Source organism: Symphodus melops, assembly GCF_947650265.1.
Source record: "Symphodus melops genome assembly, chromosome: 20".
Classification (NCBI taxonomy): Eukaryota; Metazoa; Chordata; class Actinopteri; order Labriformes; family Labridae; genus Symphodus; species Symphodus melops.
Window position 1 is genome coordinate 11115272 of NC_136710.1, and position 16050 is coordinate 11131321.

The window sequence follows — 16050 nt, forward strand, 5'->3', positions numbered from 1 at the left end:
GAGGTTACAGAATCTAAAAGTCCAAAGCCCTAAATCCAAGCTCACTTCAAAACCCGTGTCTGTCTCTTTACTCTCTATCTTTGTGTCATTGCTCTGCTCAAGAGAAGCTCATATCATTGACTCAGACTCCAATCCTAGCAACCAAATGAAAAACAGATAATGCTTTTGCACTCTGATTCTTCAGCCGGGAACAGTGTGTCTCACGGATATGTAAAGGGGATTGACACTTAATGGAAAATATGCAACATGAAACGCATCAAACTCGGATGTCAATTTCACAATCGTTCTTCATTTGTCACTTTATGGAATCCGCAGCTGTGGCCTCACGCCGCCTGCCATGCATTACTCCGGTACACGTCAGCACATGAAAATTACAGGAAATTAAAATCCTCCCTAAACAAACAGATGTATGATAGGCCCACCTGAAGACGAATAAAAGGAAAGCAGAAGAGAGAGAACTAAGAGCACAGCGCAAATCTTGATTTATGGCCTCAGGGTGGAGAAAGGCAAATATGAAAAGGAAAAGAAAAGAATGAAATATATTCAGGCAAAAACTAAACAAAAGAAGAAAAAAAAAACATTGTGAAAGACGGCCATCTCTGAGGAGTTGCATTAATCATCACTTACAATCGTACCAGTGCTAGAATCTAGTAATGTGGGCTCAGCTTCAGGAATGCATACGAGTGTGTGTGAAGCAAACGTTGTGATTCATGAACTTTTTATGACTCTGAATCAGACTTTAAATCTTCCCGACTATTTAATATTATGTATCTGTGGAAATCTTCGCACTCTTGGTCCCCAGAGGATCGATTTCATAGAACTTAAGTGACTCTTTGACTTTCTACAAGTGGTCACAATAGTAGGTTAAACCTGTCACTTCTGTATGACTTTTAAAACACGGCGACAACATCAAATGGAAAACTGACCCTACGTACAGAAGGATCGGTCAAGGTACATTAGCTCGTATGTGTCGATATTGGCAGAGAATGTGATTAAATAGGATGCTTGTCCAGACAGCTAATGCATTTAAATGTCTCCAAGTAGGACACTGTTGTATCCTGAGACAATGATGCAAATCAAGACAATGAGGTTATCAAGGAGAACCTGATGCTACTTTTCCCAAAAGGCATCTTCATTATTCATTATCTGACTGATAACAGAGGTAATTTAAATCACCCAAGAGATTGCTGCTGTGTCTCATTTGGGAGGTCTTTTGAAGATCCTGGAACATCCATGCTGGTATGCGGAGGATTCCCAGTTTGTATCACCAAATGTCTTTGCCTTTATACACTTTTGTTTCTAAGCACTGCCCCTGTCTCAAAGCTACTCCAACAGCTGCACTGTAGCTAGGTAACATAACTTACCCAATGAAATATAATCTATTATTTTAAAGAGACTGTGAACTCTCAGGGCAACCAGTTGCTAAAAATGAGTCACTCTTCGACTTTAATACCTGTATTCATGATAACTGCAGTGACCTATTATAAATCTCATGGTTATATTTGTTGCTTGCTTTATGATTTGCATAATCGGGGGAGTGGCATCATAGTGAAAGGAAAATGTAGCTAGCTGGTGGACTTAACAAGGTGATTGCTGCTAACTTGTCACCTCAGCACCATATTGGTGAATATTTTTGGTAAAGTAAAGTGCAGAAGACAAAAAGCAGGAGTTCTTCTATAGTTAGTTATACCACATGTTTCTATCTCCACATTTTAATATCTAGGTTTTCAGAGTTGCTTTGAACATGTGAACAGAAATGAACAGCGTTCGACTGCTGGTAACAATAATTAAACTGAAGTCTTATACTTAACCTCCAGTTTTTATTTGCAACAGATCAGCTGGATCTGCGTTCAGCCTCGTCTGAACACCGAGGCTTAGATGTATATCGGGATGCTACATACATTTACTTTTTCAGGGCACCTCTATTTATAGGATTATCTTCCATCTAATAACTGTACTCATCTAGCGCATCACTGCCTCTTTGCTTTTGACTTATGGTCTTTTATTCTATACACTAGGGTCTCCTTTAAAAAGAAAAGAGAAAAAAAAAGAACCAACAACACTCACACTTAAGTCAATCATGCCAAAGGCTGACTTCCTGGAAATTATAGGTTTCTTGCTCTGCGTCAAATAAGTGACTGGTATTATTGACTGGTATTATGGTGATGGTAGGGAATAAACAAGGATGTTGGCGGCGAAATGGGCGGTGAAGCAGGTGGGAGGAAGATGCTCGGGCAAGGAATCAGTGCGGCGGCTTGACCTCTTTTTCTATTGACTGTTAGGAGGTTGGATTGAAAAGACACGTACAAGGAGGGAGCCAGTCATTCAGATAGTCCAGTATATACTCCTATAACGTCCACCCCCAGCTACATTCACTGATAAAAAAGGACAGAGGAGTATTAGCCAGGCAAATGTCCATCTTGGCAATATGATGCTACAGATTCGGTCATTCTGGCTTGAGAAAGGTTAGCAGATGCCCCCTATGTTCTACACCTCTGTATCCACCTCCCTCAGCCGTTAAATCTTTCGCCTGTGGCACAGCTGGCAAGCAAAGCTGACAATGAGCTTTTCATTGCTGCCATTCACCTACATACAAGCAGCAGTAATTGTTTTGCGCTTTGATTCTGGCTTTGATTGTGCATCTCCCCCGGCAAACCGCCAAGCAAAACCTAACAAAAGCAACGGCGGGCCCTGTTAGAGCCGCAGATGAATGGGTGTACACTCGGTAAATATTTCAGCGAGATGGAACAGGAACAAGAAAAAGGGGGAGGATTTCCCACTGCCAAGTGGAATCAAACAACCCAACCTCTTGTCAGTGGTCCAGCATTTGCACGTTGTGGTGTGCAGATGTCGCACCATCTGTAGAGGGTCTTGTAGAGTCCAGGACTGCATTGGGTAGGTTAAAGGTAGCTTGTGTATACCTTGGAAATTTGAAGGAAGAAAGACCTTAAAGTACCATATATGCCTTTGTTTTAGAGTATTTTAAGAATCCATAGCTACAGTATCCACGTTTGAGAAAACACTAATTAAGAGTTGTTTTCAAATGTATAAGTAGGGTATGAGTGCTGCATTGAAAGTATTTCACACAGACAGAAGGCATTGCTGCAGAGAGATGACTACTTGACAGACGGTTACAGTACAGTGAAGTGCTCAGTGTGTCCTTGAAACACGTGTCACTGTGAAACGCAATAGTTGTCTACTCTGAAACACAAGAAAGTGCACCTCCAGAGGGAATTGACAGCAGTGATTTATTTGCATGTCTAAAGAGTCCTTTACTCCACGCGGCACTCATGTCATGCGTCTCTGTCTCATCTGCCATACATTGAGATGAACACAAGAACTCGACACTCCAATCTGTCTTTGGCAATTTCGCTTGTCATATTGCAACTGTGTGAGATGATTAACTGCCATTTTTAATCCACATACAGTTTTGAGATGGCAAAAGAGACAACAAAGAACATATGTGAGAAGAAGGTACATTTGTATGTATGTATATATATATATACATCTCAAATGTGGGATCCAAATAATATGGGAATCTCTTTGAGGCTCAAGGTGTGAGATGTGATTAGTAATGCAACAATAGTTAAACAGATTAAATAAAAAACAAACAGGCACATCTAAAACGTGTACTTGTCATCTGTCAATTGCACTCTCACCTAACTTCCGCCCAAGTCTTGCTTATTATGATCCACAGGATGGATGCAAGTCCAATACTCAAACATTTTTGTTTTTTGCAATGCGTTTGGCATGGACTGTATACAACATGGACGTAGCCTAAATGACGTCATCCATTTGTTTCCAAAGATGTGTCTTGAACGTTAGCGCTACCAGTTGCCATATTGGAAATGTAGCTTTACCTACAGTAGCTTTTTGTTAATGTAGTTAACAGGCCAAGAACTGGAGTTAAGGAAGGCCTGAAGTCTCCTGGCAAACAGCATCAAAGTGCTAGCTTGCCAGTCAGATTAGCCTCATTTACGTACATTTGTGAAAAACCCTTAACCCTTAATAATATACCCAGTGTGTGCACAGGAAATTACAACCCAAACCGTCCAAGGAACGAGTGGCTCTACACGGCAATGACACTCGTTATTCTCCAACAGAGCTTGTTGTACAAAGTGAAGATAGTGGTACAATAATAATATGGAGAGATAGCTTTTTTATTGCTTAACGTGGGCCGTTAATTAATGAGCATTGACACAGTTGAGTTTGTCCACCTTCAATATGAAAGAACAAGATGTCACAAGGGGAAACTGAAGTCCACAGTATGCATCTGTAGTCTCAACAGGATAAAGTTTAGCTATTTCACGGCCTTTCCAGTAACCCACAGGAAAGATCAATGTCTCTTCTAGCCAAACATCTATTTGATAGATTCACACAAACGTGCACAGACATTTAAATTTCAAGCCACTAATCTTCATGACTTTGGAGATCCAACAACGTTTTGCACCTTGACTCGGACATTTGTGGCATTAAACACATTTTCTATAAGCATTGGATAAATTGCGGCAGTGGTCAAACTTTGTATTTGTCCATTATCAGCATAAGATACATTTATAGTAATTCAAATCTTGTAGATGGGCATGTCCCTCACCAACTCTGTGCTTCAAACTTAAAAGTTTTTTCAATCCAGATAAATTAAATGATAAAAAACAGCTTCATATTCATCCACTGTCACTTTTTACCATTTCTTTTTTGAAACATTAACTGTAATCACTTAGGGCCTTTTTCTTTAGTTTAGCTGTTAGCTGAGTCATAAATTGTGAACATTGGCGGAATACAAATCGAGTGATCACGACCGAAGGCTTTGATATTTAACTTTGCAGCCTAGTATATTGTTTTTAGCCCATCAAGTAAAACTGCCAATAGCACCGCTTTCTTTCCTGAACTACTGATTGATACCATCCTGGCAGCCTTTGCTTGTCTGTACCTTTTATGACACTATTATCTTCGAGGGGCTTGCGGCCTGCCTGGAGATCAGTGATCCATCACAGTGAACAACTTGTTGCCTCTAGTTTTTGGTCAAACTTATGTTATAGCTGTCGGTGCATTGCTTTTTTCATAGAAAACCATCAATTCTTGAATTTCACAAGTTTGTGACAACTTTCAGATCTAAGAAAATACAAGCTTCAACTTTAAGTGTTGAAATTGGCTGTTTCTAACAGGAAAATATTTTCTATTTATCAGGTGAAACAATGTGATTAAAGAGTTGAATCAGTAAAATAACGTTTCATTAAGCAAACTCTTCATGGAAAGAAAAAGGCAACTAACCAGTCATAAATAGGAAAACAGTTTTTAAGTTTCATACAATCACGATAAGTATACTTGGTTTGTAATCTGAAGCTTAGTGGGCTTTTCTTTCTTCTAATTTTGTTGTAAAATGACAATAAAGGCTTTCTATTTAGTATAGTTTTTTTCTATTTCTGATTTCTCTAAATTTCAACTTCTCAAAGACTATATGATTTACGCATTATGATTCCCACTCGTCTTCAGTTTGCCTCCTTGCTTCGGATGGACTGGAAGCAGCACTCCTTGTAAGGGTTATAACAACAGCCAATCCTAGAGGGGTAATTACCTGCAGGGGAGAACGTCCACTTATCAAGCCATGGTTTGCTCATCTTCTTCCCAAGGTTCCTGCAAGACAAGAAAGAAGAAAAACCTGTCAAACATGATCGTAATAATGAAGCAAGTGACTGTGAGTTGTTTTTTTTGCCAAGCATGTCACCATGGCAACAACAATTGGGAATCATAAGCGAAAGACACAGCATTAAATTGCATAAAGGAGAGGGGACAGAAGTGAGCTTGTACAAGATGTTGAGCACAAGGTGATCGGAGATGCTGACAATGGCACACTGTGTGCTTTTCAGGATAGTGAACAATGAGTTGTTGATGTCATGTCAAGTTATTAAGGTACAGTGAAATTCTGTTCTGCATGTTACTGCATGTGTACACGCTGTTTGTTTCAGAGTAGAGTTTGAAGGTTGCTTTAAAGCTCCTGTGATGAGTTTTTAAATCAGATGTGAAACAGACTGAAATGAATACGAATGCCTCTATATGACCTACAATTGCAAAGAAGACCATAATGACAAGATTTATTGGTTGCATTCAGTATTTTTTAATGTAGGAAAACACTGCTGTTTGGTTAAACGACAGACAAAGAAATGTACTTTCTTTATAGTTTGTCAAAAGTTTGACTGCTTAAAGGTAGTAGGATTCTGTCAGAAAACATGACCTACACATGTACGGGTTAAAACATACTACTTTGTCCACAGGGGGCGCCAAAGTTGACACAAGCCACTTTTCCTGACAGAAGCTTTAATAAGTAATAACTTTTTATTTCAGAATCAATCATGTAGTACTGTGGAAAAAAGGCAATACATAAAGATCAGAAAAAAACAACACTGCCTCCAAATGATTTTGTTTAAGGCGCTATATGTAACTTTCAAAAATACTGTGCTTGCAGCATGGCTGTCGGACAACCTGTGGCTTGCGCTCACTGTTGATTTTTCAAAGTGGAGTGAAGAGGAGGATGTTGAGAACGCAAGTAAAAATGATACTTCCTCAGGCTTTAGCAGAAAATCGGACCAAATTCCTTTTTTATACGAACAACACAGATAGACAGTGAACATCTACTTTTTTACATCCGTTAAACACTTGCTTATTAGTTGCTGATAAAAATGATTTACACGTAAAAAGTTACATACAGTGTATATGTAACTTGTAGCTATACGTCAAACATTTGGCCGTTAGGTATTTTGCCTGACTGAATTTAAATCAGTTATACTTTGCCATTTAGCTCCTATACGATAAGATCTGTTACTCGGGACAAGTACAAATATGGAGAAATAGTGGTTTCTTCATTAAACGTTTGTTAAATTTCAATTTGATTAAAGTTTGAGACCAGAATTTACAACATTATGTTTTTAGAGGTCATATAAATAGGGGCATAGAATAGCCTAGCATTCATGTTGCATTTCCAGAGGCTATAGTCCTCGGTTCAAACCTGACCTCAGTACTTTACTGCATGTCATCCCCCAAATTACCCCCAGATTTTGTCACTTTTTACCTATTGTATCTATTCAAAAGCCTCAAAATAAACATATCAAATAAAAATTAATGGAGGTCTAATAGCCTATTGGTTATGCAGAGGCCATTGTCCTTGAGGCAGCCCTTTGCAACAGTTCATCCCCCTACTCTCTCCTGGCAAAAGGCCCAATAGGTAACCATAAAAAAATTAATAAAATGCTGCTTCCAAATGATTTTTTTTAAGTTCAATGTATTTTATTTCAGTACCTATCTTGATTAAAGTGTTATAAATAAAAGAGTAGACTTCCAAATGAATAAGTTACTATTTTTTTCTTTTCAAAACACTCATTTGGAAAGCAAAGAAATGCATCACTCTGTCAGGGCTTTTGTTAGAAAACTCATGAATCAGTCATGTCCCTTTTTCGCTTAAACATTTCATGAGGCTGTGTCTGGGAAATGGCAATAGCTGTGAAATGTAAAGTCTGATTGAGTGAGTCAGCGAATGACTTACAACAGCAAGTTAATGTGTGACTCACTTTCTCTACACAGTCTGTGATTGAAGGAGAGATTTAAAGGTCTAGTTCAGCAGAGGGATTTATCCAAAATTAACATTTGTAAAAACGTAAAGACACGATGATGCTGAAGGATGCAGTGATTGTGAAGACTACTTAACACCTGCACACACCAAAACATTTCCTGCTTAAAGAGTGCCACAGGAATGAGTCCTAAAACCCAGAAGTGAATTAGCATTTTAGTGCCATGGATCCCTAACTCTAAAAGTTTTGTTTTGTTTTAGTTTAGATTATTGGTTCATTTGAGCAGCAGACAAAATAACAGACAACAGATGTACTCACAGGGAATAAAAGAAACGGAGAGAAAATGCTCTCAAAAGGAGTAGGGTGAAGTTCCCAGAACTTATGTGACCCCTACCCCTGATTTATCAAACATGAAAGTGCAGTTTGTGACAATTTACTTAAAACTTGTTTGGAATACAAAACATTTGCAAAGCGTTTTCTTAGACCTTTGATAGGTCCATGATACCACCTATTTTATCATTTATGATCATTCAAATTATAAAGAAGAGAGGAATACAAAATCATTTACCATCAATTAAGCCTTTGATAGGTCCTTAATAACACTTGCTTTATCGTTTATGATCGTTCAAACTATAGAAAATGAAAACAGAAATACAAAAACATTTACCAAGTATTTTCTTAGACCTTTGATAGGTCCATAATACCTCCTATTTTATCGTTTTTGAACGTACAAATTGTTAAAGTAGAAGAGAGATACCAAACTTTTACCATAGATTCTAGCAGCGTCTAGACTCTTGATTCATGTTTTACTCTGTCGTTTTGTTCATTTTCAGGAATATAAACTCTTGGTAAACCTTTTTAAAGTGTGCCAGGTTTTTGCAAAGTCTGATGTTTTCATCTAGATTGTTCCATAGTTCTACACCACATCTCGTGGCACACATGCTTTTCAAGGTCGTTCTAGAGAACGGTTTATCAAAACACTTTTGACCTCTCAGGTTGTACTTGACTTCTCGTTTGTAGTTCACTTGTAGCATAACGTTAGCGTTTTACTTCTATCGACTGCATTAAAGCTTCAAACTTCATATAAATTGTGTTAATCTGTAAAGATTATCCAGGCGAACAAAACGGCTACGCATCAGAAACGTGTTTGACACAGTGCTTATTTTCTGCGATGATCCAAAATACAATACAAAAATCCCAAAGGCAAATTTGTTCCAACCCATGGAGAAGCTACTTCTGGGTTGGAAAAAAAACATGTCTATTTGCAGTTGTTCCCAAACCTTCTAGCCTGTGACCCCCAATATAAAAGGGTGAGAGAGCGTGGACCCCCATTGTCCCTGGAGGTGGTTTAAACATTAACTTTGCACACAGCCTCTCATAATATTACTGTATACTACTGTATCCAAACACTGGTGTTAAAACACACATTTTTGTATATATTTTCATAATACTGGGTTAAAAAAAAAAAAAAGGTTTTAGGAAGGAATCTCATGACCCACCTTTTAGTGTCTTGCGACCCCCCAAGGAATCCCGACCCTCACTTTGGGAACCACAGCTTTGAAGTCTTTAGTGTCAAAATAAGCCTGAAAATAGAGTAAGACAGAGTTTTAACTATGTAAACCTCCATTAGACGTCTTAACAAAACATGTAAAATCACACATACCAGTTATGATTTGGTTGTCCCTTAAACACATGAGAAAAGGTCCAAAAAAAAAAATAATGCTATGCTTCAATTTACTTTATTATGACCAACAGGATCATTTCTAATGCATGGAGTTACTTCAGAGTGCGTTAAGTGAGGGCAAAAAAATCTCCCTTTGTTAAGCCACATAGCTCAACGAGTCTAAACCAGTGGCTGATTAGTATTCCACGATCACATTGTTGCCCGTTCAGATAAGCTCAAACACTGTTTTGAACACTTTCTCATTCACCCCGGCGTCTCTCTATAGAACAAAATTACACATCACATATTCTTTGCCCTTGGGTTTTCCATACCAAATACAGGAATAACATAAAAGATGCTTAATGTCAAATTTCACACATCGGCAGGCTTCTCTCCAAGCAATGCCATGAATCATGTATAACTACACTTCCCCCCAAAACTTTGCTCTTCCCTCTGATGCCCCCCCCCCCCAAGCTCAAATAGAAAAACAGATGACCTTCAACCTAACCTCTTCAGCTTTCTATATTCTGTCATATCTGTACCAGACTATGATGTTTAACTGGTATTTACGTATATTCCAATGTGGGAGAATTTGAAGTACAACAGGGCAGATAATTCCTTTATGTATTCAAAATACATCCATCAGTATTAACAGCACCTCAAATAATTTTCACAACTAAGCTAGGGGGAAGGGCGCTTACAAAAGTCACAATGTCACAACGTGTTTTTATGGGCACTCCCTTATTATGTATTTTGAACATAGAGGACCCAAAGGCAGGAAGGAAACTAAAATATTTATTGAAATAAAAAGACTTTAAAGAGACAAAAAAGACAAAAAACTTACTTTGTATATAAACCTTAAAAACTCCATCAACCAAAAACAATCCACAAGGAGGAAACACCAGCCATGAGGAAACTAAACTATCAATATCAGGAGTCAGACTGACAATGACCTGCACAGGAGAAGAAACAAACAGTCTAAATACAGGGGGCAATCAAGCAGAGGTGTGCCAGACAAGACACAGGTGAAATCAATGAAGGCAATCAAAAAGGGAGGGAAAAACACAAAGGGAGGAAGTGAGACTAGGCAAGATTGACAGAAGGGAAATGCTACAAAATAAAAGAGGCAACGCTGAAAACTGAATGCAGGATTATTGATAGAAAAATACTCAGGAAACAGAAACACAAGGCTGCACGTGAGAAAATAAAACTGGACTAACAAACACACTAAACAACAGTCGATCATTAATTGGGAAGAAAACAGAGAAGAAAAAACTTTGTGGTCTTGCATTTTCAGATACAGTTGTTGCAGTGCAGAGTGGCTGCTCTATTCAATTCTGATCAGCTACTGTCTACTTCATTTCTCTGCATCACATGCTGCAGCCTGTGTGTCTGTCTGCCTGTAAAACAGACATGAAGTCAGTGGAGTCCACAGTGTGTCGGTCTGTTAATTTCTGGTATTATCGGCTCTTTAGTGTGTTTTCCAGGTGACTTGTGCATGCTTAGACACATCGATGTGCAAAAAATTCAAAGGCTGTGGAAACGCGACTTCCTGTTAGCTGTAGCAAACAGCTGCAACAGTTCTCCTCCTGCTGTGTTGGACGGTGCGTTTTAAGCGAGTGGCCGAGCTGGACAGAGGAAGAGAGCAAGAGAGTGTGTTAAAGTTGCTCACGCTGCTTTTAACGTTATATACAGGGATTCTTAAAAAAAAATAAATCTGGATTTGAGACGGTGCCTCTACTGAAAATGGCAACCTTGGCAATGGCCTGAATCAGGTATGCTTTAAGATGATCCGTCTGGGGCAGCTCAAGGTGATGTGCTCGCAGTGCCATGTGTGGAGTGTGGACGCTTGAGCACATGATATGGTGGGGGCTGCAAGATGAGAGGGAATGGCGTTCAGCTTTCAATGAAAATGTGCCAGTGACACTATTAAAGAAGATTGGGAATGAGTCAGAGACCTTGAGTATGAGTCGAGTTGAAAATGTTAAGGGAGAAAGTACGAGTCAAGTTTTAAGTCACATGTGTGTTCAACTTTAGTGTGACTCAAGTCAGAGTCCCCGTCTCGGGTTTCTGTTTCTTGTTTCCACTTTAAACACTAAAACACCAAAATAAGAATTTATTGCAGGGCAAGTAATGGCATAAACTTTCAGGGGCAAAAGATTAGTTTGTGTTCTCTTTGAAACTTTTCACAAAATTGGAGGAGAAGTGTGCTGAAATAGTTTGCATGTGGTCCATTGTTGGATATGCTGTTACTTCTTTTTTCCTCTCTCCTCCTCGCCCTGGTAAACTGAATTTCCCTTGGGACCACGCTGTTGTATTTTTGAAAACAGTAAAAAAAAAGAAAAGGAACTTAAATCAGCACAATGTCTCTTTCTCCTGTTTCTTATGAGTTTCAACAGTCCTTTGTTTTTCTTGCCAATGTTCAGATGTACTTTATATAGAAATACCAAGCCATGAATCATGTCAAGTGAGATTTACTGTACATTTCTGCTTTCCCTGACTTCCAAGGACCTTTTGTTTGTGTCTCTTTTCTTCCCCCCCCTCTCTCTTGCTTTCTCTTCTAATGTCTTTGCACTTTCTGAGGAATATATTGCAGAGAGAGAATACTTTCCTCCTCAATTGCAAAACAACTTCAATATGCACCACTGTTAATAGCTTGTGACTAAAGAACCTGCCATTTAGTCAAAACTTTTCAGAGAGGAGGTAGGAAATTATGCACAACCATTTCTGAAGAACGCAGGAGAGGAGGATGATGTGTAATAGAGGGGACAGGAAGCTATTGGCAGCGGAGGGTGTCGGGCACGGGGGTGCATTGCCCTCACGACGTGAGACAGAGCAAAGAAAACACAAAGCACCTAAAGTGCATCAATTTTTCAGCATCTGACAGAACGACACGCAATTTTTCAGGTTGGCCCCAGAAAACCTGTGCACTTAGATCATCATTAGACTGCAATTTTATAGGACTCCCTCCTTAATGGCTGCTGTACCTGTGAATGGTACATCCCTCCAGCTTGTATTTTTTGTCTTTTTTTTTGAAGACTGTTTCAAGCCTTGCACATTTCCAACTGGGCCAGTATAGCGATTTTATCTTACTGACAATATCTAGTGTACATTAACTCTCGGTAAATAACAAGATACCTCAAATAGTCAACAGTTAAATCTGTGTTCCATTTGTTTTTTTTTTCCATTTTTCTTGTTGGTATACCTTTTAGTCCAGGGACTCTTGTCAAATGTTAGATGGACCCAACCATGCTTTAAACCAAATACAAAGTAAGTACAACAAAAATGTTGTAAAGTTGAGTGTGGTAAAACGTTTAATAAAAAGGCAGATGAACACAATACACACAACCTTTTTATTCCGTAATAAACTAAGTATGGTTGTTTTAACTACTACTGTACACAATCATTATCTTGAGCTTGGTTTATCAACACTTACAAATGTGTGACCTAGCTTGTTTGCTAGTTGAAAAATATGGTGTGAATTGGCAGGCATGGACTTAGTGAAATTTGCTAACAAACACAAATAGTTCAAAACCCTTACTGCCATGCTGTAGTGACAACATATTTTGGGCTATTTGTTGAACAAGCGTTGCTGGCAAGCTAACCATTTACCTGCTGGGCTAGCACTAGTGAGGTACAATAGCTCACTGTTCTGGTTATTCTTGTGTAATTTAAATCATTAATTACACCATTTTATTAAATACAAGCCAAGTAAAAAGGGTAAGCCAAATTTGTTCGGGATGAAGCTGGAACGCTAACTTCCAACAAGTTGACATAACTTTTCAAAGGATGACTTCTCGTATCTGTTGAGACAATCATTGTTTCTTTAGAAAGACTACTTTGTTTCAAAAAATCATTGATTTTTTTTTTTAATTATCACTATGCTTACAGGCAAGTTCTTTCTAACTTTGAATGAATGGATTTTTTTGTTTCAAAGTTCATCCAAACCAGTTTTTTCCTTCATGTGTCTCTTGTAAAACAGGAGATCATGGGTCATTATTTCAAAGCATTACAAACAGGGGCTTAACAAAGTTTTACAAAGCAGGAAAGGCATTCAACATGCTTTTTTTAACGCCTTAAGGGTGTATACAATCCAGTTGGTGATAAACAAAACAAAACTGTGTTTGATTATGATGAAGCTCCACAGGGTCTCTTTAAGCTGAGCAGCATGGAAGCAAATGGAACAATGATATGAAGACAAATCCCAAAGTTGCCCCAGAGACATAGACAGAATAATGGGAAAAAAAGAGTTATAGGATGGTTTGACATTGATTTGTTTTTGTTTTTTTATTCAGAGCTCAGAAAGTCATAATTGTTCTTTACAACAACTTCCATGAGAGTTCATGGGTTTATCATTAAATCTGAGTCAATGGAAACCAATCCAAACACAGTGTCACCTGATGGCATCATCTGTTACATTCTAGAAGTCCTGAACTCCAGACAGCTGTCTGTGTTTGTAGACACTGATGATACAACCCAAGATCATGCATTTGGCGTGGCATAAAATCTATCCTTGGGTGTTCTCCTTTTAAGAATCGACTTCTATCAGTTTCTTCTTGGAGGCATTTCAACGCTACAGCCCTCCTGGTATCTCAATTTCAAAGACATGGTGCGTGTAGTTGGACATACAGTATTGTTATTAAAGCTGAGCTTCTCACTTTGACTTCGAAAGACTCACCATAGAAGCAAACTGACATCAAACCAAACATTAATAGGATTAGAAAGGAGGTATGATTCACTGGGGAAAACAACCCATTAGCTCTTTGAGAAATTCATCAAAAGCCTCTCTTTTAACACTGCAATGTCATTGTAACATTGAGTTAATGTGACATTGCAATTGCTTTTTTGATACAACAATGAAATAGTTTGCCTCATCTGGTGGAATATTAGAATTATTAGTGCAATGATTGGACTTATCTTAAGGAGGTAACAGAGGGAGTCCATGCCTCTGTTGTTTTAATGAGTATGGAGTTTTAGCTGATTACTCCTTCTGGGAAAGACAAAAGAAATATTTTGGTTTTACTATGTCTGCATTGCTGTATTTGTTACCCCAAGGGTGTATATGTGGTTTAAATAAATGTGATGAAAGGCCCTGTGGTTTATCTGTGGACCTTTTATATTCTCTTCTCCACTTTGTAGTTGAGAGAGCCTTTGTAGCTTGGACATATGATGCTCAAGTGTTCTTAGTCTGGGCCTTAGAAGGGGGGATGAATGGAAAGACTGATGGACATTTGGGCTAAAGGATTGAAGTGGGTCCTGGGCAGAAATGGATTTGTAAGAAAAGGGGGGATAGAGGGCATGGGATATCAAGGGTAAGCTTAAAAAAAAACTGTTCTACAGTGTAAGTTGTCATGACCTAGTTTAAATGAAACAATCAAATATTTTTTAACCTCCATCATGTTGACTGTGAACTGCAAGGACATTACTTTTACGAGGTTTACAGTCTGGATTTTTTTTTTTTTTCCATTTTAAATGATGATTTATTTATTCATGTTTTATTTATGAATTTCATCCCAGGCTGCTGGGGTAACACATTAACATTCAAGTATTTGTGTAAAAGGAAACATAATTAAGCTGTTTTTCCACATTCAATGTTTCATGGCCAAGTGTGATTGCAGTTTTCACCCTGCCAGCATTAGGGCAACAATTCATCTGTCCAACCTGTTGTTAGAGAGAACATTGTTTTGAAGAGTACCGTCCAGATGGCGAAGCAATTTGTCATGGCTTCTCAGGTTCCCCAGAGGATGAACACTGATGTGTTTGTTGATTCTTTAACATTTCCTTTTAGCACCATGCTTTAGTTAAAGTCTTGAAGAGTAGAGAAAAAATGTTGAATGTCTAAACTACAATGACATGAACATGAAATAATTATGAATCTTTCCATCTTTAATCGACCTGCCAAACAAAATTGTGCGATTCTGTAACTCCATAGACTAAAGCTACCCGATTTTAATTTGAATGATTGAAAACTAACACGAACATTGTGCAAATAATTAATGAAAATTGGTCTGTTACTATTCTTTAACCAATTAAAGCTTTGAGCGACTTACAATCCTTCCTGGTATAGAGGGGATGAACCCTCTGATTTTAAATATGCTTGAATTTTTACCATAAGTTGGAAAACTCAGCTTATTGTAGAATGTTTCTACGATTGCTTGATGGGTTTGCATGAAACGTAGCAACAAAGTTTATTGTTCTATGAGCATGAGCCCTCCGATTTTGATTATTAACTGTACAAATACTTGGAGTTTTTAGTTTTTCTGAAACTTCATGATATAGAGGATGAACAGCTCTCTCTTTTCAATCAACAAGTAAGTCCACATTTTCATTTCACATGTAAAATACCATAACTTGTTCTCATTGAATAGCTTTGCAAGATGATAAACCTGTGAACTCCCTCAACAGCCATTATGAAGTTCTTTAGTACAGCGTAATGAAAGAGTTAATCTTCCTATTAGATTCCTGTATTTTAGTGCAAACATGCATGTCGGATGCATGCATGGGGGCGGCAAAAGGTCAGTAGTGACACCATTCACTCAGAGGACTACGTTTTCTTTTTCAGATATTACGCTACATACCAGGGTTTCTTAACCTTTTTGACCTTAGGGCCCAACATTTTCAGGGCAAGGTAGTCTGGGGCCCAATCGAGTGAATGGTTCTGATTGAACTTTTGTGGTCATTTTTATTTAATAGCTATTTGTGTCACTATGTTGTAATAATGAATCCTGTTCTTCATTTGTATGTTTTTTAATCAATATATAACCTATACATTGGCTAATTATGCATAAAACCTTGCACAAGTTAAGATCATTTAATTAATTTTGC

General features: G+C 38.2%; 1 long non-coding RNA gene across 4 annotated transcripts in view; it reads right to left on the reverse strand.

Moving 5' to 3' along the window:
* Positions 1-10193, reverse strand: part of LOC306841557 — a 182914-nt gene extending 172721 nt beyond the window's left edge. For all 4 annotated transcript variants that reach the window (XR_013781548.1, XR_013781549.1, XR_013781550.1 and 1 more), the window contains exons 1-3: positions 10070-10193; positions 9062-9145; positions 5576-5634 (exon numbers count right to left, since the gene is read on the reverse strand). This is a non-coding gene — a long non-coding RNA (uncharacterized lncRNA). The remainder of the gene's footprint in view (positions 1-5575; positions 5635-9061; positions 9146-10069) is intronic.
* Between the last annotated feature and the right edge of the window lie 5857 nt (positions 10194-16050).